Here is a 26896-nt window from a genome sequence, read left to right on the forward strand (position 1 = left end):
ATAACATAAAGAAATAAAAAACAAAATATATAAATGTTAATGTGTGTACTATCATCAATACTTTGAGTTACTAGATCAACCAACACTCCAGCCAATGTGGAAATGGAACAAAAACATTATGTTGATATCCAAAAGGAACAGGAGCAAAAGGAGAGAGTTTAAAAGGGTAAATTGAAGATGGAACATTTTAGCACCAGAAGAAGACGTGGAAGATGATGTTTCTGTGATGTACAGCACAAATTAACCAGCAGGGGGAGATGAAGGATCACATCAGCTAATTCAATGACGCATGACGATGCAAAGTGGCAAATCCAGTACTTGAAATCAGTTCTACCAAGATGAATGCATACATGGGGAATATCTGGTAAAATTATTGGATTGTGTTCTGTACTTACAAGATTTAAGAGAAGGGTTTAAAATTTACAGAGCATCAAGCAATACTCTGTTGTTTTATCAGTGTATTTTCACTTCCTTCTCTATGCGCTGTTGTGTTTATATTTAGGTTATGTTAACAATAAACTTCCTTTTGAACCTATGTGTGACTTTTTGGCAAGTGTTGCTTAGAGCCCTGCGCTTTCTTAATAACTGTTCCTAGATTTAACAAAAACTCTTTCAGCAGTAAAGCCTTTACTCACTGAGCTCCCCTTCTTTGACTTCTTAAACTCCCACTGCAAATTTTGAAGCAGGCTCTGTTAAGATTTTCATATTAGACTGAAAACCCATCTTGTTCTTACAGATTGTGTGGTATAAACTTGGTCACACAAGTGTAACAAATACTGAGGCGGGATATTTTTAGATTTCAACCATAACCATTGTTATTAAGCCCCCCCTTCAGTCAGAAATGTGTTTTGCTTAGTATTACTTCACTTGGGTATTGTTGATGTGCAGAATGATGTATGTTCAGAATAAGACACGTTTTCACATTCATCTGCTGAAAGGGGAAGAATTTCTCTGCAAGTGGTTCTCCACTTGGGTATTTTTAATTTGCGCATAAAGTAGAAACTCCAATGGAAAATAAATTTGAAATATTGCAAAAAAAAGTTTTTGTACTTCCTGCAGTTAATCTTTTGAAATGAAAAACATTTGCTGGAGAAACACAGAGAAAAGTCACATTAGCTCGCCATCTAACGCCGAGCAACTTTGCTAATGCTGAATGAAAGGTACGGCGCCGGTGTTGAGCTGCCTCTGAGACGGGAACGTTGAAGTAACACAGCCTGAACATGTCTGTGTGAAAAGCCACAGCCTCCATGCTGGTGTTTCTGCATTTATTGCAGGTTTTCTGTATGAAAGCGGTTGTGTGTCGGATTCTGCTCGCTCATGAGTTCAAGCGAGCACGCGTACGAGCACACGCCTGGTTGCAATCTTAAAACCGCACCGCTAGTGGCCGCTGGAAACTACATAATGCCCCTTTAAGGAAATCTGAACGTAAAACTTTTGTAGAAATAATTTTTTTTTTAAGTTTGAGAAAAAGTAAAAAAACAGCTGAGATATATAGAAGTCAGTACATGTGGAGTCACACACACTTCTGACCTCATTCACTGTTAAAACGCAGGTTGTCTTTTTGGATTCTGCTTATACGGTAGCATACCTCACAGGTTTACGGTGTTCATGTGTGTATGTGTGTGTGTGTGTGGGGGGGGGGGGTTGACGTGCATGTAGACACTGGTTAAGCTCAGACTAATCCATTCGAGCCAAATTCCACACACACACACGGCTACATACACACACTTGTCACAACGCTTCCACTTCTACGAGGGTTTGTTCTGGAAAATGTCACCCACTCTCTTTCCCTCCTCTCTTCTATCTTTCCACTCTCATCCATCTCTCTTCATATCATGCGCCCCCCCTCCCCCTCCCCTCTTGTCCTGCTCTGTTATATATCTATCTTCTCTCCTCCATGTCCATTCTTATGTTCCTATTTTCTTTCCTCACTCTTCACTCTCCATTTTTTCTTTCTCTAATTTAATCTCTCTTTTCCGTTCCCTTATCCTCCCTTTTTGGTCCCCCTTTATTCCGCCTTGCTTCTCTCAAACTCTTTTCTGTCCATAACCCTTTCTAGCTTGTCCTTCTTTCCTACCCTCCTTCCCATGATTGCTCCCTCGCTCCTTCCTTCTTTCCTCCCTTAGCCCGCTCACCCTTTCCTACCCTCTCTGCCTTTCCATTCATCTGTTCAAGATGATCCTGTAATTGAATCAGGTGTCCCATGGATACCGACTCCCACACACTGGGCAGAACAAGCAGGCACACACAAGCACAACCACACACACACACACACACACACACACACACACACACACAGTCCAGACCACTGCAGGAGTAATAGCAGAGGCACCAGGTGTCTGCGTTATGATGGATTATACGTGTTCCCATTCGCACACAAACACACACACAGAGTCACGCACACTTGCAGACACACACAGTCACATATTCATTCATTCATTCCCCTTGGGACATTTAGCAACCAGACGAGATTAGTACACACGGTGAATTCAATAACGTTGTATTTGGAATAGTGATTCTATTAAGCTCGATTACTTTTTAGGGTTTATTGACCAAACCTTTTAACATTTTTTAGATCTCATGCTGCTAAAGATTTAACTTCTTATAATTCATTTAGACACCAGCATTGTGAAGTCCTGATTGCATACTGTGTTAGCGTGACGTTAGCATTTAGCTCAAAGCACCGCCCTCACAGAGCAGCAAGGATGGCTCTACCTGTAGACTCCTGTTCTCGTTCAAAATGTGTTTGTAGTCAGTTTAAGTCATGTTTTCAGTCTTTTTCACTCAACATGCATTGGTCGAAACTGAAGTTACATTGTCAAAACTCTTCACACAGTCAGCGAAATAGAAGTGTACTTGAACCAAACTGTGAATTATTTTTCATTGCTTTCACTGGTGTCAACATTTCTTTGAGTGCCTGGAACTTTCACAGAAAAAGATGTCGCTGTAGTTTGTTGTTATTCATATTCAAAGATCAAGATGAGAGTTCAAAATTTATATCTAAATAGCATAAAGCAGATTATCATAAAGCAGATTATCTAGGCTGTCTACTTATAGATGTTCTGTTGCCGCAACTGACCGCTGAAGTCATTTTTCCCACTTTCTGCTCTTTTTGGATATGCTCCTCAGCAGTGTTGCCCCAAACGGTCGCCTCATCTGTCAAGGTGAAGAAATATGGGCAACTTTTTCAAGGGGACTCAGATTTGCAGTATTGCGGGACAGGTATGAGAATAGCCAACTAACCATTGTGAAAAAAACAAAAGGCTTAGAGTGAGATAAGAACTGCAAAGAATGACGTACCCATTTAGGAAAAATATAATTTTGGAATGAAAAGCTTTATTACTAATGTTTACATGCACAACTTCTAAACGAGTCAGCAAGAGTCAGTTTGTCAAAACTTTATTGTTTCCTTGTCCTATCTGCATTGAGACTGAAACTTCTGTTCAACCCCATGGCTCTCTAAAGTCCAGGACACTGCTGCTCCACAACCTTCCTTTCATGAAGTAGGCTACTTGAGGTCATCATTTACTTTCAGTGCAGGTGTAACTGGACCTTTGCTTCAAAGCCCCCTCGGCATTCAGGCCGCACTCTCCAGCTGGCCTGCAGCACATTGGACCCGCCCCCTGGCAATGATTGACAGATTTTATTACCAAGAGAAGCATGGATGAAAGTCTCTAAACATTGGTCAGTAATGGAATATAGAGATTTAATATAGATACCTTTGAAAAGGTGCAACAACACCAAACATAAAAGGATGTTACGTATTTTTGTTGTCTGGAGAGCCGATTATCTAAATAGAAAGAAAGAAAGTCACATTAATATTAAATGATACTGTATCAAATCCATGAGTCATTTTTACAAAAATAGACCTCACCAAGTTCATGTTGGCTTTCGTGGGACCAAGCTATCCCTCATCACATTAGGCGGATGGTTGACAGTTATTAATATATGTTTTGGAGTCAGTAGTTCATTGCATTTCACGACTTGTTACATTAATGACGTTTCCAGGGCAATGTGTTGTTGAGAGGGTTCACTGAGGATAATAGATTTTAAGATGGGGTAAACAAACCTGAAAGTCTTTGGCACTGTTCGCAGCCAACAGGTGTGTCACACAAAAATCTGGGCCCTTTCCATAAGCACTCTCTATGTGTCCCTTTGTCCATGTCTATTTGTTCTAGTATCTTTGTGGGCCCTCTTCACATGAAGGCCCTGTATACTCAGCCCCCCAAACCCCACAATCCAACACCATTTGAGGAAAAGTACATAAAATACTACCATGAAAATCTACTTAAAGTATCAAAAGTAAAATTCCATACAAAGCGTAAAAATAGCCCCTGTGAGTGTTATGCTATTCAAATTGATCAGCATCATATTTTCATATTCCATATTTTCTGAGCTCAGCATATGTTTTGTGTATAAAATCTAAATGTGTAGAGTAACTTGTAGCCTAATTATAACCAGATAAATGTAGTGGAGTTGAATATTTCCCCCTGTGCTGTTGTGGAGTAGAAGTATCAAGTACTTGTACTACTTGTACTTAAGTACAGTAGGCTGCTTTAGGAAATGTAGTCGCTATTGGTGAAGCAAAAAAGAGGCTTCACATTTTGTGAACGGAACGTGTGTTTTGTATGAAAAATAGCCTATAAATCTGCTAAGTAACCTAACTAAAAAATTACAAATAAATGCAGAGGAGTAAAAAGTACCATATTTCCCTCTGAATTGTTACTATATTTTACAATTTGATTTAACAGTAGACAATAAACTGTGAGAAAACGCGGGGAGAGAGAAAATGTGTAGTGGTCTGCTGCCGGTTTACCGATGTCTGCTCCAGGAACCAGGACGCACTGCGAGGCGCATCGATGTGATGCGCATTTGCAGCAGCAGCAGCACCAGTCTGTTTTCAAAAATATGTTTCATCACCTGTAGCTTCAGGATTGAGAGCTGAACAGAGAGAGAGAGAGAGAGAGAGAGAGAGAGAGTGTATCACTCCTCTCCTCTTTCCCGCGGCAGCAGCAGACATCAGGATGGGTCGCGCGGAGAAGCATCATCAGCACCACGAGCCGCTCCGTCTCCGTCCAGGTGGTGCGAGGAGCACAAGCTGATCCCGCGGAACACAAGAACGAGGAGAAGGAGCAGAAGAAGACCGGAGGAAGGCGGAGGAGGAAATCCCGCGAGAAAAGAAGAGACAGACAGACAGATACACGCAGAGAGCATAGAGAACATCAAGTGAGAAACCAGCCGCATGTGAGGTGCGCGAGACCCCCGCGGTGAGGGGACTAATCGTTAATTTGGAGGAGAGCAACGGTTATTTTTGTTTTTTCCACTTTGACGGAGAAAGAGGCTCTCCGAGAAAAGGTAAGAAACACCAAACACCGACTGTTTTTTTTTTTCCTTTGGTTTTCAAATCCGGATTAGGCTAAAGCCGCACGAGGAGCGAATTAACACCTGTACGAATCCATAATTGATTAATTAACTAACCTACAACTGTGGCCTTTAAAATGTAACTGAAACGCAGGTTGGACTGCGCAAGCACTCGTTTCTGATACCTGTAATTATGTTAACCCCGCTTTTCCAAAAAAAAAATTAAACGTCGGCCATAATGTGGACAGTGGTCAGTGGTCAGGACAGTGGTCAGTTTTAACATAACTGAACCGTGTTTGCTGAAGAGAAGCATGCTAATGAAGCTGCGTTTGTTCTGTGGTGAGATCAGATTTTTGATACTTTTGATGCGGTTTTTGGTTTTGTCTTCAACAAAAATCTGCCCGGGTTTATTTCAGCAATGTCTGAGATGGGATTTAACCTAAAGAATGACCGTTTTTCTTCTGTAATTCTTGTTATTAAAATAAATGTTCCCTATATGCCTCCCTCCCACATGTCCTGAATGTTTCACACCTTCGTATCACTTGAGCTGGAAGCACTGAACTGCGTTTACATGCTGATACGCTATATGGAGGTGTTGTTTACACAGAATCCTGTTTTATTTATTTTATTAAGCAAACTCTAGATGTTTCATGTGGCTTGATTGTGAATTTGAGGGACTGTGGTGATGATTTTGTTGCTGTTGTGGTGAAGCTGCCGCAGGTTGTGTATGTGCTGTTGCAGGGAAAGAGAGAGAGAGGGTTTGGCTAGGAGATGCTTTGGGTGACTGGTGGGTGGTTTATGTATCCTGACTCTATTGACTAATGCTGGAAAAAGAGGGGGTGCAGAGAGAGTGCGTGCGCGGTTGTATGCGTGCGCGCGCGCGCGTGTGTGTGTGTGTGTGAGAGAGAGAGATTGAGAGAGAGAGAGGCGGGCTGCAGAGTTTGTGTGGGTCTCTGTAGGCTCTGCTCTGTGCGCTTCCGTGCGCTTTGCGTGCGCCTGAAATGGAGGTTGTGCAGTTTTTTTGCGCGTGTGCGTGTGTGTATTCGTGTGTGTGTGTACATAAGAGAGACGGTGCAATTCTCCCTTGTGTTTGAGTGTGCGTGCGTGTACGTGTGTATGTGAGTGCGCATAAAAGAAGAGGAAACGAAAGGGAAAAGAGAGAGATGGATGGAGCTGCAGAATGTGTGTGTGTGTGTGTGTGTGTGTGTCGGGGTTTTTTGTGTGTGCCTGCACCTCGGCGCTTGCTCGAGGGCCCAAAGGGTTTTCCCTGCATATTAAACTCTTCATCGGGGCTGTTAAGTGTTTCCCCTGTCCACCTGAAAGAAAGTCTAACCTCCTTATGTCAGGCAAAACGGGAAGTTTCTGCTGCCACTACAAACACACACACACAAACACATGCACAGGCAGAGATTCGGCACAGATGGCAAACAGCAAATCTACAATATGAACATCTGATGAACAATAATTGTGCCTAATTGCATCTTGAGATTTTAGTTCATTATAAACCATCAGCCTGTCTGCAGAAACATCCAGTTCAGTTTCCCTGCTCTTGTGAAAGAAAGCTGACATGCTAAAATGAGAGGCAACAGGACTGTAAAATAATTTTGATCCTACTTATTATCAGAATTAATTACAATGATAATAGTTGCAGAATAATTATCACTCAGTCAGTGTTGGGCTTCTCTGTGAAGTCAGTGCAGCTCAGGTCTGTGTTATCCAGTTAAAAACATAACAGGCGGACTGGGCTGGGTTTTTGTTGGGTTGAAACAATTTTTTGACAAATGACTGCTGACTTGACATACATACTAAACATTTACTGGTTCCAGCTTGTTGTGCCATTATGTTTGGATTTACTGCTTTTCTCTGTTTTATATGACTTCAAACTGAAGATGTGGACTAGGAGAACGAGACAAGCAATTTGAAACATTTTCAATAGATCTGTCGATAATGAAAATAGTTAGATGCAGCCGTCATCAAAAACACACAACAACTGCTTTGAGAACAGCCAGCACAATGATCATCACAACATGTAGTTTACCACAGATAGGACCAGACTGCGAGTCAAGGTTGATCCACTGTATATGTTTTTGACACTGAACATCTCCCAAGACAAAAATTGTCAGTATTTTTCTTGTTTTTCAGCTTCGATGTTCGTCCTGATGGTGTTGTTTGTGTAACAGATCACACTTCAGTGATCCCCCATCCTTCTTTCTCATCTTTTTTTTGTGCTTCATCCAAACGTTACCTCAGCAGCTGCAGAGAAGGATGCCTTTGAAATATGCTGTCAGTGCCAATCCAGTATGACTTATAAAGTCGACATGTTTGTGTGCCTTTTTCCTCCAAAAGCACACAAAGAATAATAAAAGTTTATTTGTGTAGTATCTTGCAAAACAATGGTACAATGTTTCTGAAGCACATAAATAGTCAACAAGAGTGTTGTAACAAGGGGCAGAAAAGACTAAAGGATGGAAAAAGAGATGTGATGAAACTCAAAGGGGGAGTAAACGCACTTTGAAAGAGGGCTTTAAACATGAATGTTTGTTTAAAGAAGGGATTTAACAAAAGACAGTGGCTTAGCTCTGTGGAGTGCACAGAGGAGCAAGAGTTTCACACTAAGACGGATGTCAGACAGAAAAGGAAAAGTGGATCATATCTGAGCTCCACCTCAGAATAATAGATTTAAACCTGTCTTCAGCAAAGCAAATGGTCCAGACTATCAGCTAATTCTCAGCACTTTGTGCCTCAGGATGGGAAATGTCAGTACTGGGAGAATGAGCGATGTCTCTGCATCTGCCGGTGGTCTGACTTAATCTTTGCATCATTGAACATTATCAGCAGATGGTTGCAGCTTCACTGTTGATCTGAAATATAGAGATGTGAAATAAGAGCACCTGGAGCCCAGCCTGCGTGTGTGTGTGTGTGTCTATTATAAGTGTGTGTATTGTATGTGGCTACAGTATACTGTGTATTGCCCCTAAACAACAACTCCTACTGCCTAAATGACTAAATAGGCCATTTATCAGTGCCCTCTGAAAATACCCATATGAGCAATACAGATAAAATTATAAAGATTTCATATTCATGTTTTCTGATTATCCAATGACATCTGGTTAACATCTGGTTAAATGTGCTCTGTGGAGCTTTCTTGTACCACCTCACAGGTCTAACAAAACTATAACTATATTCCCTTGTTAAAAATTTTAAATGCTGACCTTTTTTGAATATTAAAATGCTGCATCATTGGTTACATACATGTGTCTTAGCTCGCAGTCTTTGTTTCCCCCTTGCTTTGCTGGCACAGTTGCTTTGCTTGTCAATGCTGCCAACTATCGATCAGTGGAGGAGCATGAAATTGGCGACAGGAATGTGTTCATGGCGCTCGTGTGTTTTAGGACACACGTGAAACAATCAGATCCGGAACTCACTTTTAAAAACATCATCAACATCATAAAGCTTGCCAAGCAGCTAGCGGGGTCAGGCACGCCCTCAAACCAAGCTAGTCTGAGCCGAGGCCCTTTGGCTCGACTTGCCTTTGTTTGGGTTTCCATTGTAGAAATGTTGTACCTGTACCTGCTTCCAGGTACTTTTTTTCATATCAGGTTCCAAGCGAGCTGAGGGATACTAAAATGTAACGTGAAAACACGACAGACTGCTGATTGGTCAGAGAGAGTCATTACTGTTCACTGCATCATCATTGCGTGCACCAGACAGAGGCCAGCAACAGAAAGTTTTATATTTTACAGTTTTTGTATGGAATTTCATCACTGAATCCACTTCTGAGAAGTTTTGAGGTTGGAAATCCCGCTGTGTAGATTTCGAATATTGATAGTTTTACGAGAAGTGATGGCGGAACAAAAATGTGCTTGAATATTTGGAGTTGAGGAGCTCTGCAAGTGGCTGCGGGGGAAGCCTGTGCCAACCCGAGGGAGGAGCGTGTGAGGCCGGCCAGCCGCCCGCTCACAGAGCCCTCTGCTCCCGCCGTCACACAGACCGCTGCAGCAACAACTGCAGAGGAAAACACAGCTGGAAGGTTTTCATACCGCTTATCTGTCTTTACATTCTGAGGAATGTTGAAACGTTTTAACTTAAAAAAGAGAAAGCTGTGTGGATCGCTGGTGTCTGTGTCGCATTGAACATTATGTCGCAGCAGTTGTGTGTGGCGTCGCTATGACGACAAGCTACGTACTATCTCTGGGTACTATCTGCAATGGAAAACGGAGCAGGGTCCAGTCTATCGATTTGCGCTATGGTAGCATTTTTCGGCAAAGGCAGCATAGATCATCAGAACACCGGCAACAGTTCAACTGTAGTCCTAATGGTATGATGTGGAACAATGATGTTGTGGACTTGAGAGTAACATCTGCTAGGTTACGGTCTCAGTCTTTGATTTGGATCACACTACCTTGTTTCTTACGACCCGCCCTTCTCTGCTTCTGATTGGCTAGTAGTCCTTACCTGGGATCTGCGCATATGCAACTCCCAACAAAGATTTTGTACGTAAGATGCGTCACTCTGTAGCTCAAGAGCGGACTGTACAACACACAGGGTGAAAAGAGGAGCTGCAGCAATGTGCAGTATGAGAAAAATATAGTGTTTTTTGAAAATGAAACCATGTAAACCTGTTCTGGTACAACCCCTAATTAAGATTTTCAAACTGAAAATGAGCATAATACCACCTCTTTAAGAAATTTGCAGTATAGGCTGAAGGATGAGCTGGTATATGGATGGGTAGATATTATTTATATACTAAACCAGGTGTGTTTAGTGTTGATTTACCTGATTGGTGCTTGTAAAATAACCACTGTATCTGCGTCTTCTAAGGTCGAACCGATTTTTTAATTTTCTCACCGCTGGCTTAAGTAACTGCATCTCCCGACAAAACACCAAGGTTTTACTTAAGCGTTCAGTAACATAACTCCGTCAACTCGAGTAGTTCACCTATCACCTGCTCTGCTCCACTTCATGTACAGACACTCACACACACAGAGCCCCCTCAGGGACCCATCTGTCACCCAAAGCTGTCAACTTGGGGGAAACACTGGGCTGCTGTCGTCCTCTTGCGCTCTAGATGTTGCTTAAAGTCAATAATGTTGGATTACTATTTCTTATTTCATGGGCTTTTTGGGGTGATGCATATGTAATAGGTTTTTTTTTAATGATGTATTACATTTTAAATGTTCAATAAATAAATTATGTTAAGTCAGTGAGTAATCTTGTTGAATAATTTTGATCTCAATATTGACCAAAATAATTTTGATGATAATTTTTACTGTAACTGAGCAGCCCTACATGAATATTTAATTTTAATTCATGAAATGCACCTCTGCCTTTTTTCTGTACAAGTTAACCCTTCATTCAATACAGTTTCTTTATGTTTTACTGTTGTTAAAGACATGACATGTTTTATATTTGCTGAAGAGTGTATTATGACCTGAGACTGACTTGGGACTTGTCGGTCTTGACATGAGACTTGACTCGATCTGGACTTGGGACTTGAGTGCTAAAACTTGAGACTTCCTTATGACTTGTAAAACAACGGCTTGATCCCACCTCTGGTAGAAACCAACTCTGACTGTTGGTAGGAGACTGTATGAACTGTAGTCTCCTGTGTCAAAGTCATCAACCCTTACTTCCCTACTAATGGCTTTTGTTTTGCAATATTAACATTGTGATATTTGTATTATTGAAACATGGCATCACAAACTTTTGCTTGTCAGATGAATGTTAATATACTTGTCCTAGGCATTTGAACTAGTCGCCAACTATGAAAATCTTGGGTTTGTGTGAGATTGAAAAAAAAAGTCTGGTCACACATCCGCCAACTGTACTTCTCCCATCCCAGGGTCCCTCATATGGTCACACACACTGCTCACACTTCCTACTTCTGACACCATTTGTAGTGAAAGGCGAGAGCAGGCACCATAGCCGGATTCGAACCCGGGTTCCAGAGTGGAGGACAGTTTAAACACATCTACTTCTTTTTCAGTAAAAACAAACAAACAAAATTGATGTATTTCAAGTATGAAATAAAGAAGTAGGAACGCGTGGAACGGAATTTTTTACCTGGAAGGTTATGGCGGTGCACTAGTTGCTGTCTAACAGCTGTAGCATGCTAGACATCCGTGGCTTAGCTTGGTAGGCCAATAGGGTTGCCACCCATATTTGAGAACTAAATAGCCACGTCCCGTATTGATTCAAAACGGGACGTGGTTTGTCCCTTATTTCAGAGTTGTCTTTAGTGGAGCATCCCATGCAAATCATCATGCTGTGAATACTTCTCCTTTTCTACTTCTGATTGGGTAATACTCGCTGCCATTGTTGGTTTGATTAATACTGTCAGGTTCAGGGCCAATTGGAGTCAGATAAGGGCGGGTCTCTCTTGGCAGGGAGTCGAGTTGAAACAACGGCAGAAACTGTGCAATTTGTCGGCCATTGTTCTGTGTGGTGCACGGTGGCCTGTCAGACATGTGACAGCATGCCGAGGCAGTGTAATGATTTAATAAAACGTACTTATTGTCTGATTTTGTTACAATGTAAATGAATCACAGCCCTACATTATGTATGATTTATTTTTTAAGGTTAAGGTATACAGTCAGGTACATAAGCATTCATTCAATAAGAGATAAGAGAGATATACGCTATTTAATCCACATTTAATTATCAAAATATAGTGCCTATGTGAAGAATATAAGCAACCATGTGTGCTGTTATGCTTAACCAATCTATAGAATTGCATGATTCAATACTGTAGAATAACCAATAGGCTGAATAAAAACTGAAAAAAGAAATATATAAATTTATTTACAGACCAATCATAAAATGGCTTTCAATTAAATTGAAAAATGTTTGTAGATAGATTATTTATGTGTGGTTTCATTGTTTAGATGGCATTACTGAAAAAAATGAAACATATTTTAGCCAAAATCTGTGTTCACGCCACCCTTTACAATTACTCAAGTCCATTAGCAATTTCTCAGCAAGAACAGGTGCAGTTGTTTGAAAGTTTGAAAGGCAAACAGCTACTCAGTGCTGCATGAGTACTGTACTTCTGACTAGAAAACATTTAGTATAAAAGGAAGTAGGCCTAACATGCTCCAATCCTGCACACGAGGCCTACTACTTCTAATCCACTGATGTTAATGATGTTCATGGAAAGTCTTTTAATCAAATCGTATCAAAACATTTGTTTTACCCAATTTATAGTTAATAAGTTATGAACATGTTGATTTAATAAGTTAATGAAATACAGTTCACATACTATTTGTTTGTGGTCTCACTGTCTCACATTTTGTTGGCCTATGTTTATTATTGTAGCTGTGTGTTCAGCTATGACAATATAACCACTAGTCTGTTGAGTGGTAATAGAGAGAGACTGAGTTCATCTGTTCACACTGATTTCAATAGCAGATAGCTTATTATAATGTCCAACTTAATACTTTCCATGTTTTAAAGTTGTGATATACCACCACTGGCACACCATCGGGCCTGTCGTTGCTGGGCCCTGAGGGGTGCGGTCCCCGCTCCGACAGGCGTCCCTTATTTTTTTGTATTAAAGATGGCAACCCTAAAGGCCAAGTTAGTCAAGCTCATGTAGTGTCGGTTTCCTGGTTTGTTGCAGTGAAAATGGATGATGATGGGTGTAAAACTGCATGCCAACATAGTTCAGCTGAAGTCGGTGTGTCTGTGGGAACACTTCAAGCATGTTATTTTCGATGGCATCACCTGAATGTGTCGTGCGTCGAGTATCAGAACGAGACAAAAACGGACTGGAAGGTGAGTCCTTCTCCCCACAGCGATCAGGCAGCTTCAGGCAGTGCCAAAGTATTCTAAGGGAGTGTTTATCAGAGCGATATGAGACTACAGTCTGACCACAGTCTGTCGCAGATGATAAAGAATTTAAGCATATGGTCAAAGTGCTTGCACCCCGCTACAATGTCCCTTCACATTTTATTCAGTCCGTTGTGCTGCCGTATATAAACGACTGCAAGAATTATAAACAGGTCAGATTCTAACGATGGACCATTGCTGACATTTGTGTTATTTCTTTTTTCTTGCTGACAGTATTCCAGTCAGAATGATGGCCGCTGTTGAATGTTTACATTCTTCAAAATAAATGACAAATGTCATTTTCTCTGCTCTTTTTTTTGTTTGTTTTCCCTGTACTGAAAATGTACTGAACTATGATCCCAAAACCAAATCATGATTTTTGTGCACTATTACACCCACATTGTATGTCTTTAGTGTCAAGAGATAAAAAGAAATAAGAGAAAATTGTGTGTTCTGTGTCCTACATTTTGGAGATTCAGTAAATTTGGGAAAATTGTGTTCATGCATTTAATGTTTCAAGTGCAATAAGCATTAAATAGAACTATTTAAAGTCAAGCTGAGAAAGACCCAAATTGCTTTTTAATCATTTAAGGTATTCTTTAAGCAAACATTTGTAACTCTGGTTCCAGCTACTCAAATGTGAGGATATTCTTCTTTTCTCTGAATATATTTGAGGTTTTGGACGGTTGTTCTGAAAAAAGGGGAAATTTGAAAAGGCTGCTGTGAGCTCTGGAAATTTGTGATGGGAATTTAGAAATATAACTGACATATGACGGATTACTCAAAACAGTAAGTGAAAGATTTGGACAGGTTTCCATTGTACAGTTTCTAACGACTGATTATTATTAGTTCTGGTCCAATGGTTGTGTGTATATTGTCTCTCCGTGTGTAGAATCAGGAGCAGGTTTTGGGCTGACGGACAGCGAAAGTTTAAAATCCTTTTTTTCTTCTTTTTTTTTGGTTTGCTCTTTTGCTCTGACCTGTGTGGGTGAGAACTTTTTTTAAACTATCACAAGCCTCTCTCTCTTTCCATCACTCCTCCCTTCCTCTCTCTCCCTCTTTCTTCCTCCTCCACTCATTTGTTTTTTTTTTCAATTTTCCAGATAGTTGGATGGAGACAGAGGTGCTTGGCTTGTGATTGTTTTGCGCAGCAGGGTGAAACGCCGGCAGTACACGTCCACTCTTCTCTGTATTTTCCTTCCTATCTTTCCCTCCCTTTCTTTCTTATAACTCACTGATGATACCTTTTTCCACACTGCTCCCTCTTCTATCTCACTCCATCCCTCCATCATTTCTCTATGTTCCCACATCTTCATCTTAACTTCCCACCGTGGCTCTCTCTGCAGTTCTCTTCTCTCATATTTCCCTTTATTTTGCCATTCTTGTTTACCCTCTCACTCTATTTAGTTCTCCTTTCTTTGATGCCTTTTTGCTCCACTCATCATCCCCCTTTTCTAATTTCTTTCCCTCTCATCCTTCCTCCTTTGCTCCTTGTTGTTCTCCTCTCATCGCTCCAGTCAGCATCGAGTGCCTCGTCCTTCTCACGCAACCTCCCTTTTCATGCTCTCATCTCTCTCTGCTTGGTTTTCTATTTCTGTTCTGATTCCACCTCTTGTAAGATCTCCTTCCTCTCCCTCCCTCTTCATATCTCCCTCACCTCTTCTTTGTCCACCCCCCCCCCCTTCACCTTCTTTCCTCTCACCTCCTTCTCTCCCCTTGTCTTCTCTCCTTCCTCCTATCTCCTCTCTTCTCCTCTACTACAATAACAGTCACAACTAGGGTTGGGCCAATAGACGGTGCCATCGTCCATCGGCAATGGCTGACAGACATCACAACGTTGAGCAGGCATCTTGATTGTAACCCTAGTAACAACAACCCTCTCAGGAGGCAATTTAAAGGCAAATGATTGCAACCCATACCAAGACAGATTATGTGACACACAGATACTATATATTGATGTATGCAAGCACACATGCAAGCATAAACATCCATTTGCACACATAAACTGCACCTCCAACATGTACTGCAGAGTACACACACACACAGATGCTTTTACTTATGCGTAAGCTTGACTAACTGTGATATATATTGTACTTAGAGCTGGTCTCTATCAATTAGAAACTCTCTCTCTTTCTCTCTCTTTCACACACATACACAGACTGTAGTTTCTCCACACTGCCTCCTCTACATGCTTTATTAGCCGAGAAGACACACACACACACACGTGCGCGCGGCTGGTAGTAGTGATGGTATTACTACTCGGCAAGTAGAATGACATCATCACCAGTCCTTCGAAACAGCAGCATGGACATGATCTGTCTGCTACTGAGCTGGAGGACACACACAAACGCACGCACACACACACGTCATGTATGTAGATTTCACAGCCACACAGTCATTGTTATTGATTGACGCCCTTATCAGGAAGGATGACATAATTTGCCAGCACTTTCCAAAACCTGTACAAATCATTTTTTATGATGTGACCGCTCCGGTTAAGGGGTTGGTAAGGCTTAGACAAAAAAACAACTTGGTTAGGTTTAGGGAAAGATCATGGTTTGGTTTAAAATAACTACCTAGATCAGATTTTATTGTAGATATGTTTATCCTTGTCTCTGTCCCCTTGCCTCACCCTGATTCACACCAGAGTCGTCCATGTGGTTCGTTGCCTGGAAACATTAGCAAATTAAACATTTTATTAGGGAGCATGAGGGATGTCACGACGCCTTCCCGGTCTCCAGTAAGCAGAGTTTAGTGGTGTTCTGGCCTTTTACTAGAACATAGTACAACAAGCTGAGCTCAAGCTCTATTTTGACAACAACAAAAAAAGACCATACAGTTTTAAAAATTAAAATGACATGCTGCAAAATTAGCAATTTGAGAGGAATAGCAATAAGGTTGTTGGCTGTCTGCTGTTTTCTTTCTGTTCTCTTATTCTGGTCCTTAAACTAAAACACTAATATAAAATGCTCTCTTTACCCTGAAATTCTGCTGTTCTTTGTCGCGCCTGCCTTTTGATAAAGACACATATCAAACCACAGCATCCAACAGCCAGCTCCTGCCATAATTTTAGAAAGAGCATCACTGTGGGATGACCTCAGGGGCCTCAGTTCTTCTTCTGCACGCAATTAATGAGCTAATGTTCTCCCACAATCCAACACAATATAGTGCATTTTGGCTAATATTGATCAGGAAAAATTGTATTTTCTTTAATGGATGCTTTTATGGTTTTGTGGATACAACAGTGGTTTTTATTCCTGCAAGTGGAGTTAATGGACTTCTGTAATCAAGCAGTTAATCCTACTTTTTAGTTTTATTTACTGGTGTCCACATGTACTCAATACAGGAGGAGTTTAGCAAAGTGAAGTTTCAATCTCTCTCAAGGTGCCAGATGCTGTATAATTGTTACAACAAACTAAAATGATAATTTTCTAAACACTGAAAGATCTAGCAAAGCTATAACAGAAGGAGAGTACCTGTCCAATGAACTGTCTGTATATCGATGATGAGTCACGTCATGTTACTGGAAGAAACTGGAGGAAAATCATACCGATGCTAATGTTAGGCAAGAATATGTGTACGAGAATGCACCATCGTCTTTTAAGTCACCTGTGTGGGAGTATTTTAGATTTAGCATTGACTACAATAGCAATGGAGCGAAGGTCATCACTAAAATGGAGACCGTCTGTTAGCATTGCTTGACACATGTAAAGTATGCTAACAGTAATACATCTAACATGATGGCGCATCTACGCTGGCATCACCCAAACATATCTCTGGCCGGAACGAGGAAAGAGTCAGACTTGACAGGAAACAAACAACAAACTCTCCTTCTCACTGCCTTTCAAAAGACATTTCAGACAAATTCAGAAAAACACAAAGAAATAACTAAAGCTGTTGGGATGTTCATAGGTAAAGATTTACAGCCATTTTCAATTTTTACCAATACAGGATTTTGCCATTTGGTGAAAAAGCTTGAGCCGCGTTACAATTTGCTTTCCTCGAACGCACTTCACTAATTTCCTGAGCTCTATGAACAGACACATGTGGGAATTGAGAAACAACTGGCCAAAACTTCTAACACAGCTCTTACCAGGGCAGTTTCACTCAATGCAGTGTCCTGCCTTCTTGGGAAGGTCAGAAAAGTGGTAACGTTTTTCCACAAAAGTAGCCTGCCATCTACTCTGCCTTAATGGACAACACTGTGAAGAGGTCTGTCAAGGACAAGAACATTACCATCCTGACTGACAGTAAGCTGAAACTGGCAGAGGAACTCATTCAGCTACTAAAACCGCTGACAACAGCCCGCATGAGCACTGAAACATCTCCCTCTGCATCAATGATCCTCCCACTATAGAAAATGTTGCTCAAGTCCATGGTACCAAGGCATGAGATCACCCGAGATCTTGAAAGAAGGTACACAGACCCTGATCTTAAAGACTTTATCCAGAGAGCTACAGCCCTTGAGCCAAGGTTTAAATCCCTGCCTTTCCTGGATGATGCCTCTTGCCTCCAAGTCTACAAGGATCTCACAACACACATTCTAGAGAATGAACAGGTATTGTTTATCTTTTTTTATGATGAGTAGATGGCTGTTTTGTTATTCAACCAAATGCTTTTTCTTTGTTGTTAATGTCAAACTAATAAATTATGTGTCATTTATTCTTTCTCTTAGGGACAATGTTGTGAAGCAGGGGGAGCTGGGCCATCCACAGAACCACAGGAGAAATCCTCATCACCTCCCATGAAGAAGACAGCTATGGCAGAGCTATTTGGAGAGCTTTTTGAAGCAAAGGAGCAGACCAAGCCCTTTTCCCAAATCATTGAGCAGAAGGTCAGCTCATACAAATCAGCAGACAGCATTCATGTGGATGCTGACCCACTGAGATGGTGGCAGGCAAATGGGAGTAACTATCATGTTGCAAAACTTGCACAACACCATCTCTGTGTCCCTGCAACGTCTGTACCAAGTGAAAGAGTTTTTTCAGCTGCAGGGGACATTGTAAGTGCAAGCAGATCTCGTCTTGCTGCAGAGAGTGTTGACAAACTTATCTTTTTGCAGAAGAACCTGAAAATGGAGGAATAGACAGTAACTAACTAAGCACACATGTAAAGCCATAACAGACTGAATTTATGTGGCATATATGTTGTGAATAATACAGATACTGTCAGGTTTTGTTTTTGTTTAAAAAACAAAGTATCAGAATTCCTGACCCATAGCCGTCCCACTACATGCCCACTGGACTCGATTCCTACGAATCTCCTCCAAGCCATATCTCCTGCTGTGGTCCCAGCTATCACTCATGTGATAAATACTTCTCTGGCTTCAGGAACCTTCCCGACCTCTTTCAAAAAGGCTGTGGTTTCACCCTTGCTTAAAAAGCCCTCACTTGACCCAACTCAAGTTGAGAACTATCGGCCAGTTTCTCTTCTACCATTTTTATCCAAAACTATCGAATGGGCAGTATTCAACCAGGTCTCAGAATTCCTCTCACGGAATGACCTCCTAGATCCATATCAGTCTGGTTTTAAGAGGGGCCATTCTACTGAAACGGTTCTTCTGTCTGTAACAGAAGCCTTGAGGGCAGCTAAAGCTGCAGCCCAATCCTCGGTTCTTATCCTGCTTGACCCATCAGCTGCCTTTGATAAAGCCAAATCACATGATCCTCCTATTCGCACTCTCAGCAATGGGCATCTCGGATAACGCACTCCTGTGGTTCGAATCCTACCTCTCGGGGCGTTCCTACAATGTTTTGTCGCAAAGACAATTATCCTCCACCCGCTGCCTCTCCACAGGGGTGCCCCAAGTCTCAGTGCTAGGGCCCCTTCTCTTCTCACTTTACACCACCTCACTGGGGCCATTGCTTTGGATGTAAACCACTTTGGATAAAAGCGTCTGCCAAATGAGTAAATGTAAATGTAAATTTTAGGCTAGATTATCTGTTAATATAATTAAATTTTTTTGTTAATGTTCAAATTGAAAATGTTATTAATGAAAAACAAAGATTTTAGCTATATTGAAAGTATTTTTGCTCAGTAACACAAAATTGATTTTATATTATCAAATGTCTGTATGTAAGACAATGTTATTCTTGCAGAGAAAATACAGTGAGAACACTGAAACTGTCATGTTTTTTTTCTTCCTAATTTGCTGAACAAACCGAACTGTGGGCTTGTTGAACCGTTGCACCACTAGAGTGTGTGTGTGTGTGTGTGTGTGTGTGTGTGTGTGTATAGAAGGCACAATTAAATCACACCCTTCAATATGAAAACAGACTGAACTAGTAATTTAAAGGTTCAGTGTGTAGAATTTAGTAGGATCTACTGACAGAAATGCCATATAATAACTGTTTTCAGTGGTGTAAAAAGACCTTACATAATGAACCTTTATGTTTTTATTACCTTAGAACATTTCTATCTACAAACATCGTTTTTACAGTAGCCCAAACGAACAAACGGCTATACAGAGCGTGTTTCAACAACAATTAACGTTAGTAGTAGTAGTAGTAGTAGTAGTAGTAGTAATAGGCGCCTGGCTTATTAGAAGTAAGAAAAGAAGATACATTTTGGCAAATAGAGGGCCTCAGATATTATTTAGCTCAAGAGCCGACAGAGCGTGTCCACCACCATAGCTTCTCCTGCGCGCTTGGAAAGGGAGGGGTGAACAGTGCATTTATGTGGTGTCGGAATAACCAGACCGTTTTTTTCCTCCTTAAATCAAAGAGAAATAAAATGTACATGGGACATAAATAATTAAACAGAACTTTGACTTGTGCAAAATCACGTATTGCAGTCAGAAACATGGTTCCTCTTACAGTCAGCTACAAGAGAAGGTGTTTCATGAGTTTTATTTATGTTGGCAGTTCAGATGTGCTCTGACTGATGTGAACAGATGTAAACAGTAGACTGTAGAGTTGACCATGTTGCACAGCACACAGTGCAACATTTTTAACCTGTCATAGCAACGTCAAATTAAAACTTTCGAATGGCATAAATTATGGCACCCTGTATGTTGAAAGATAATAGATGGCTGAGAAACAGCAGTCTGATTTTGCATACTGTCAGTTACATTGCTCATTTTTTTGACCAGCAAGATGTTAATCACAATTTGATTTTAATTGACATTTCCTGCTTATATAAACCGCCAGTGTGGGTGTCAACAGTGGGAACAGAACCTGCAGGCGGAGTGGTGTCTTGCACTGCTGAGCTGCACAGCTACATAACAATTCTATTTATAGAAGAATTACTTGAACAGGTTAATGTCTATTGGTTTGTTTTTGTTACATCACGTTCCTGTTGAAAGTTCTTCTTTAATAAGATCCATCACTGTCAGTTTTGTAAAGAACATGCACAAACTTGTACTTAAGGCTCTCTAAGTGGTCTGAAGACTGGAATCAGTACAGTCCATTTACCATTTACACACACACAAACATATTTGCTCCTCTTTCACCGTGGTGACATCTCATTGACATCATGCATTCCCTAGCCCCTTACCCTAACCTAAACTAGTGTTGTAGTCAAGACCGCCCAAACCGAGACCAAGTCAAGACCAAGACCAGAGTTTATCAAGACCGAGACAAGACCAAGACTTTTAGGGGCTGAGAGCAGTCGAGACCAAGACTGAGGGAGGGCAAGACCGAGTCAAGACCAAGACCAGTTCCCTGCATTGCATGGCACGCAATAAAATGTGGAACAAAATCATAGGTACTTCTCAAATTGATCTGAAAGATCCACATTCCCATTAAAACACCCACATACAAACACTAAGAGCTGAAATCAACATAAGCATCGCAGGGAGGGGTGATATAATTAGGGTTATTGGTTGCATTTAAAGCAATAAGTTTTACTTCCAATTAAAGTTAGGATGTTAACAAATCAGACAATTCAAAAGTAATTTATTGATATTCCCAAAGTTATGGTATTGACTGGTCTTGAAATAAAATCCTGAGTCTTCAATGTCCAAGACTGAGACAAGACCAAGTACAAATGCGGTCGAAACCAAGACGAGACCAAGACCATCAAATATGTGGTCTTAAGACTGGTCTTAAGACCAAGACCGGTCTTGAGTACTACAACACTAACCTAAACCATCACATCTACATGCCTAAACCTAACCCCCTATTTCTGTCCCCACAGTGACTTGAGTCCCCATCAGTTGGTGTTACAGTCCCCACCTGGATCTAAAAATATGAAACACACACACACACACACACCTGTTATAACATCATGAAGAGGTGTAATGTGAAATTGCCTAGGGAATGCTGTCTAGACAGCTGATGTGCATCCTTTGACCTCTGCAGCTTAGTCATCTAGGCATTGGAGGAAGGTGTTTCTGAGTGTGTGTGTGTGTGTGTGCACGACAGAGAGACAGGAATGCAATGAGTCTAAGTCAAAAAAGAGAGACATCACTGGAATAACTTACTTACTTACTTACTTACTTAATTACTTATGTAGCATGTCTAAAGTAGCTATGAATTTTAATAAATTTATGAGAATTAATACCCAATTATGAATTTAATATTCAAACATATATTAATCCATAAAAAGCTCTCAATTAAAAAGGGGCACCACCGGAGTTGTTATTATCCTAGAGTCTCCGGACCTCTAGGTAGCTTTTAATAATTATACAATTATTCACCAGTGATCAGTTAGCTAATAATCGCTCAATTATCTTAAATCAATCAGTCAGTCTCATATCTAAAGGGTCAGTTCTCTTGGCAGGGACGTGGAAATAGGCAACACACACAATTCCTTGGTTACAGTGAATTTGTTAAATAACTAAGGTGATATAAAAAGGTGGTTAAATACATCAGTGAAAATAAGCAATGGCTAAATAATGAGAATGGAGGTTCGATTGTGGGAAGCATTTGACTCATACGGCAGAGGAGACTAAGCTATGAGTTTAGGAGTTAAAAAGACAATATTAACACTATGGGACATCCCTGACCACAGAATGTTTGTTTGGTCTTACTGCTTGTCGGCGGCCTGCTTTGGCCTGTTGCACGGGTCCCACGCTAGCTGCCCGATCCTGGCTTTTTTGCTAGGGATTCTCTGGGGTTCTCCGTGTCTGAAGAAAAACCTCAAGGGCTGGCCGTCCTCTGTCTGGCAATTCGGCTGTTTTCAGGTTTCCTTCGTTGCCGCTGGCAAGACCACGTGGTTTGGACTGACCTTGGTGAAGTTGCCTCGACGAAAAAGCTTAAAAAGGGAACTTGGTCGTTCCTGAATTAGACCAGTGTAACTTGGACTGATAACTTTAACAAAACAAAAGAAAGAAAGAAAATAAAACAAGTAAAGTTGCTGTTAAACGAGGGAAAAATCGATGTCGCGGCACTTCGCGTGTGTAGCTTCAAGCGAAACAAAGACTTCGTTGCGCTGGTCGAATTCTTAGGAAGAGGCATGCCGGATGCGTGCCGAAGTATCCAGAGAGCAGAGCGGAAGAGAAGAGGGAGGGCGACGTCGTGTGTTGCTCTTTTGTGGTCTGGGGCGTGGTTCCCCAGGGGGCAGGGGGTCCTTCTAAACCTTTAATGTCTATAAAAAAAAGAAAATCTATTTGCACGTATTATAATCAAATATTTTCCACAATCAAACCTCACTGGTCAAACAGTTCTACCGTTCTAAGTTAAGCATTTGGTAACAGGAAAACTCTTGTGAAATTATTGGTCATGATAAATGAGTGACATTTATACATTAACGGCATTTCTGACGATGGTATTTTATACTTATTTCGTCCACTTGGGGGAGCTCAGGTTACATGAGGAAAGCTTAGATTAAGATAGATTTTGTCACTTAGGCGTGAAGGGGGTATCCCTTTGATGGGGTAATGAAACACAGAGAAAGGACAGTTGCCACGGTTACGTGTGTGTGTGGGTGGGGGGGCAGGTTAGGGTTTCCGGGAGTTCTAATAGGCTGTTCAGGGAAATGCTAATCGCTGGTTAATGTCCCTTTTGTCAGTTTAACAGTCAGGCACCGCGTTATCAGGCTTTGGAATCAAAGGTGCCAGTTTTACGATCATGCTGCCCAGGAATAGCACTTAGAGAAAGGGACCTCTCCACCCCCATTCTGTTGGGGTCTCTTCAGCCGTCTGTTGAAAGCTGATCTCAACCCCTCCTTCTCTCAGGGAGAGGGGAATAGTTGAGTAGTTCAAATTTATTTAATATAAAATGCACAAATCCACACTGTTGTTCACTACACTTGTGATTATTATCAAGAATTTTAGTAATTGATTAAACGTTAAAGTCTGCTTTAAATAAAATGTTCTTTCTTAGTCCTATATGACCTCTATGATCGTACACCACATTTCTGTGGGATTTGAACTATTTTTTTGTCAGATAACGTAAGACATTGGAACACTTTGGGTTCTAGTAACTTGTGACAAACAGAACAAATGATTAATAGATGAATCAGGAAAGCATTTAACAGATTAATCAATAAAGAAAATAATTGTTTGATACAGCCCTAAATCACCCAAATAATTGTATTTTGGCAAAAACACCTCCTTAAAGGTTCAGTGTGTAAGTTTTAGTGGCATCTAGGGTGAGGGTTGCGAATTTTAGAAACAAAGTAATATTGATTGCCATAATTTCAGCTTGTAGTAAAACAGTGCAACGCTTTTAACCACTTGGAAACGGACTTGCCCGGTATGGCGATGTAATCAATTTTTGCTGTTCTAGCTGTTTACATCCAAAATAAGTGGCCCTTTGTATCAACAGAGACAGTCTGATGGGCCGCCATCTTGGTGAGGTCGGCTTCGTTGCTAAGTTTCGTTTCTGTCGGATTGAAGTAGAGAAGAATTGTTTGTTTTGGTGGAGGCGGTCTTTATCTGCCTCTGCTGGCGACCCATAGGAGCTACACAGACATCCTGGATAGGAATCGATTCGTCTCGTCAATACGAACAGAAAGAGACCAAACTTGCAGCCCTGTAGGATGTTCTGTTCTCAAGCTGTGGCCTGTAAAGCATGGGACTGCTTTTGGTCATATATATTGACTGTTTTTATCAATATTTCAATGTTTTGGAAGCTTTATGTTATTTGGAATGTGGTTGTATGGAGAGAAATAATGTTTTGAAGATGTCTATGAAGATTCTCAGTCATCCAGGTCATAGTTATCCAACGAAGGTTAAAATCAAGGGGAACTGGACTTGATTGAAGATACTGGAAGACGTTTCGTCCCTCATCCAAAGGACTTCTTCAGTTCTGACTGACTGGCAGGGAAACTCAGCTATTTAACCTCAGTGGGGTCGTTGGCCCGGGTCATCGATACCGCTGGTTCGTTAGAATTCCTTGTTGCTGTGACGACAGTCGTTACAGTCGTTAAGACTACCTGTGGCCAAGACTGAACGACCATCGTTGGTATATTCACCTGAGGCCAATAGGTTACGTTTGTTGAGTTTCCTGGGAAGTGATGAAAGGACAGCATTGTAAGTGGGGGATAAGTGGTGGCGATGTTTTGAAGATAACTCCGACTAAAAGTGAACATATAAACAGTAAATATGGCCCAAAAATGGACATTTGCCTGGTATATGGTTTGAAAGATTGTGTAATAACTGTTTCTTTTCATCAAATTTACAGTTACAGTTGTATTCCAGGTGTATTAGAAGATATTCAGGTGCATTATAATCTACCATATGATGGTTTTGAAGGTTTATTGAATTAAAATATAGCTTTTTTTTTACAAGGCGAGGATGAAAATATTCTGTATTTCATCTCCATATAGTCTGTAATGGTAAAATAAATATGTTAATGTACAATCGATTTATATTCCTTAGCTTCTGACCTTTCAAAGGAGACCAGAATTATGCATCTAGGCCTAATGGTTGAGGAGATATTACTGATTTATTTTGGGTATGTTATTTTAGGCATTTTTCCTGGAAATAGGTGCCAGGGTCCATGGGCATTTAGCATGTGAAAGTACAAATTACACATTTGTGTGCACAATGGCGAGGCAATATCCAAAGAAACCCAGTTTTTTTTTAATGCAAATTCGGAAAGTATTCATTATTGGTCACTTGATAGGTAGACGGTCATGTTATGTGTCACTATAAGCAGTAAAATAAATACATGTTTTCCACCAGGGCAGTATTCAACAGAAGTTTAGCAACAGCTTTCATTCGCTTCGCTAAAGTCCGATTAACTTAATTACCTGTCTAACAGAAAACAGACAACTTCAGCTTTGAAAACATCTGTCCCACATCAAAGCCTTCCATCTGGGAAAATCCACACCGATTATGTCCGTGATTTTTTGCCGTCATATTTCTGTATCTGTCCCAACTCCGTCTGGCTTCATCTTATTAAGATCCACACGTTGTCGGCTCACATGCTAAATAACACGTGTGCTCTTTCATTTGTCCAAATGTCACTTCTCTTCTTACTTCTAACAAACTAGAGGACTACTCAGAGACTGTTTATTATAATTATTATTATTATTATTTCCTCTTCTTCTGCTACTGACACATTTAACGTAGTGACGGGCGTCTACACTGCTGGAATTATACAAGAAGAAGAAGAACACCGTGATGACGAAACACACTCTGTAGCGCTGTTTGTCCGTTGTTGGTTACTGTAGAAATATGACAACAAAATACGTGACCTGTGAGAAGCAGGTGCCCGCGGTTATGTAGATATAAATGGCTCATTCTAAGGTAATAAAAATATAATGGTTCATTATGTAGGGTCTTTAGTTATGGATATTATGTTGCATTTCTGTCAATGAATCCTCAGAAATATTACATACTGAACCTTTAATTACAAAATGTTCTCACTGCCTTTGTGGTGAAAAGTGAATAATGGACAGACGATGAGGAAATGAGACAGAAGGCAGGATAATTTACTAGACTAGAGGTTACCCATCAGTGACTGAGCTGAAGTTAATTAAATAATCAGCTTCAATGCTGCACCGTCACTACACCATGCTGGTCACTACAAAGATGTCATGGTGACGGAACAATTACCCGATCAGATACTCACATCAGGAGCTGCTTTGATTTTTCTAAAGACAGAGAAAAACAAAGTTCACCATGTTGACTTTGCGTTTTTAATTCATTAAGTATCACACAGGTGGCCCAATCAATTAAAAAGTCACATGACTCAAAAAGAGCTTGTTTATTTGACATTTTCAGTCATCAGTAATTTGCTTGGTTAAACTTGAAATAACAGATTTTTCCACTTTAGATAAGCAGAAAAAGGCTAACATTGTGTTTTTAGAGAGTCTAAGGTAAGGCAAGGCAAGTTTATTTGTATAGCACATTTCAACAACAAGGCAATTCAAAGTGCTTTACATTAAACATAAAAGCAACATAGGGAAATTGAAAAAAGCACACTAAAATATATTTTTTAAAAGGGTGAAATAGAAAATAAAAACAGGATAAAATAAGTTTTAAAGAAAACAGAGTAAAACAGGAAAGTAAAAGTCACAGTAAAGTGTATCTACAGCCTTACATTTGATTTAATTAAAGGCAGCGGTACAAAGAGTCTTATTTTAAAAGACAGTTTCAGCAGACCTGCAGATTTCTGGGAGTTTGTTCCAGATATATAGAGCATACAACTGAACGCTGCTTCTCCATGTTTACTTTTGACTCTGGGGACAGAAAGCAGACCTGCCCCAGATGACCTGAGAGATCTGGATGGTTCATAATGAAGCAGAAGATAATGTATGAAGAATGAAGAATGAAGAAATGTATTTTGGTCCTAAAACATTCAGTGCTTTATAAACC

General features: G+C 40.6%; 2 long non-coding RNA genes across 2 annotated transcripts; one reads left to right on the plus strand and one right to left on the minus strand.

Annotated features, from left to right (window-relative positions):
- Nucleotides 1-3351: 3351 nt before the first annotated feature.
- Nucleotides 3352-5072, minus strand: LOC119913107. The gene is made up of 3 exons (XR_005446372.1): nt 4817-5072; nt 3720-3790; nt 3352-3623 (listed from the first exon to the last, which is right to left on the minus strand). It is a non-coding gene; the product is annotated as an uncharacterized LOC119913107 (long non-coding RNA).
- Nucleotides 5073-5094: 22 nt separating this feature from the next.
- LOC119913106 lies at nt 5095-7752 on the plus strand. The gene is made up of 2 exons (XR_005446371.1): nt 5095-5355; nt 7504-7752. It is a non-coding gene; the product is annotated as an uncharacterized LOC119913106 (long non-coding RNA).
- The last annotated feature ends 19144 nt before the right edge of the window (nt 7753-26896 follow it).

The sequence above is a fragment of the Micropterus salmoides genome, unplaced genomic scaffold (genome assembly GCF_014851395.1).
Source record: "Micropterus salmoides isolate LMB-PRFRI ecotype aquatic unplaced genomic scaffold, ASM1485139v1 Ms_hic_scaffold_2, whole genome shotgun sequence".
NCBI classification, from domain to species: domain Eukaryota; kingdom Metazoa; phylum Chordata; class Actinopteri; order Centrarchiformes; family Centrarchidae; genus Micropterus; species Micropterus salmoides.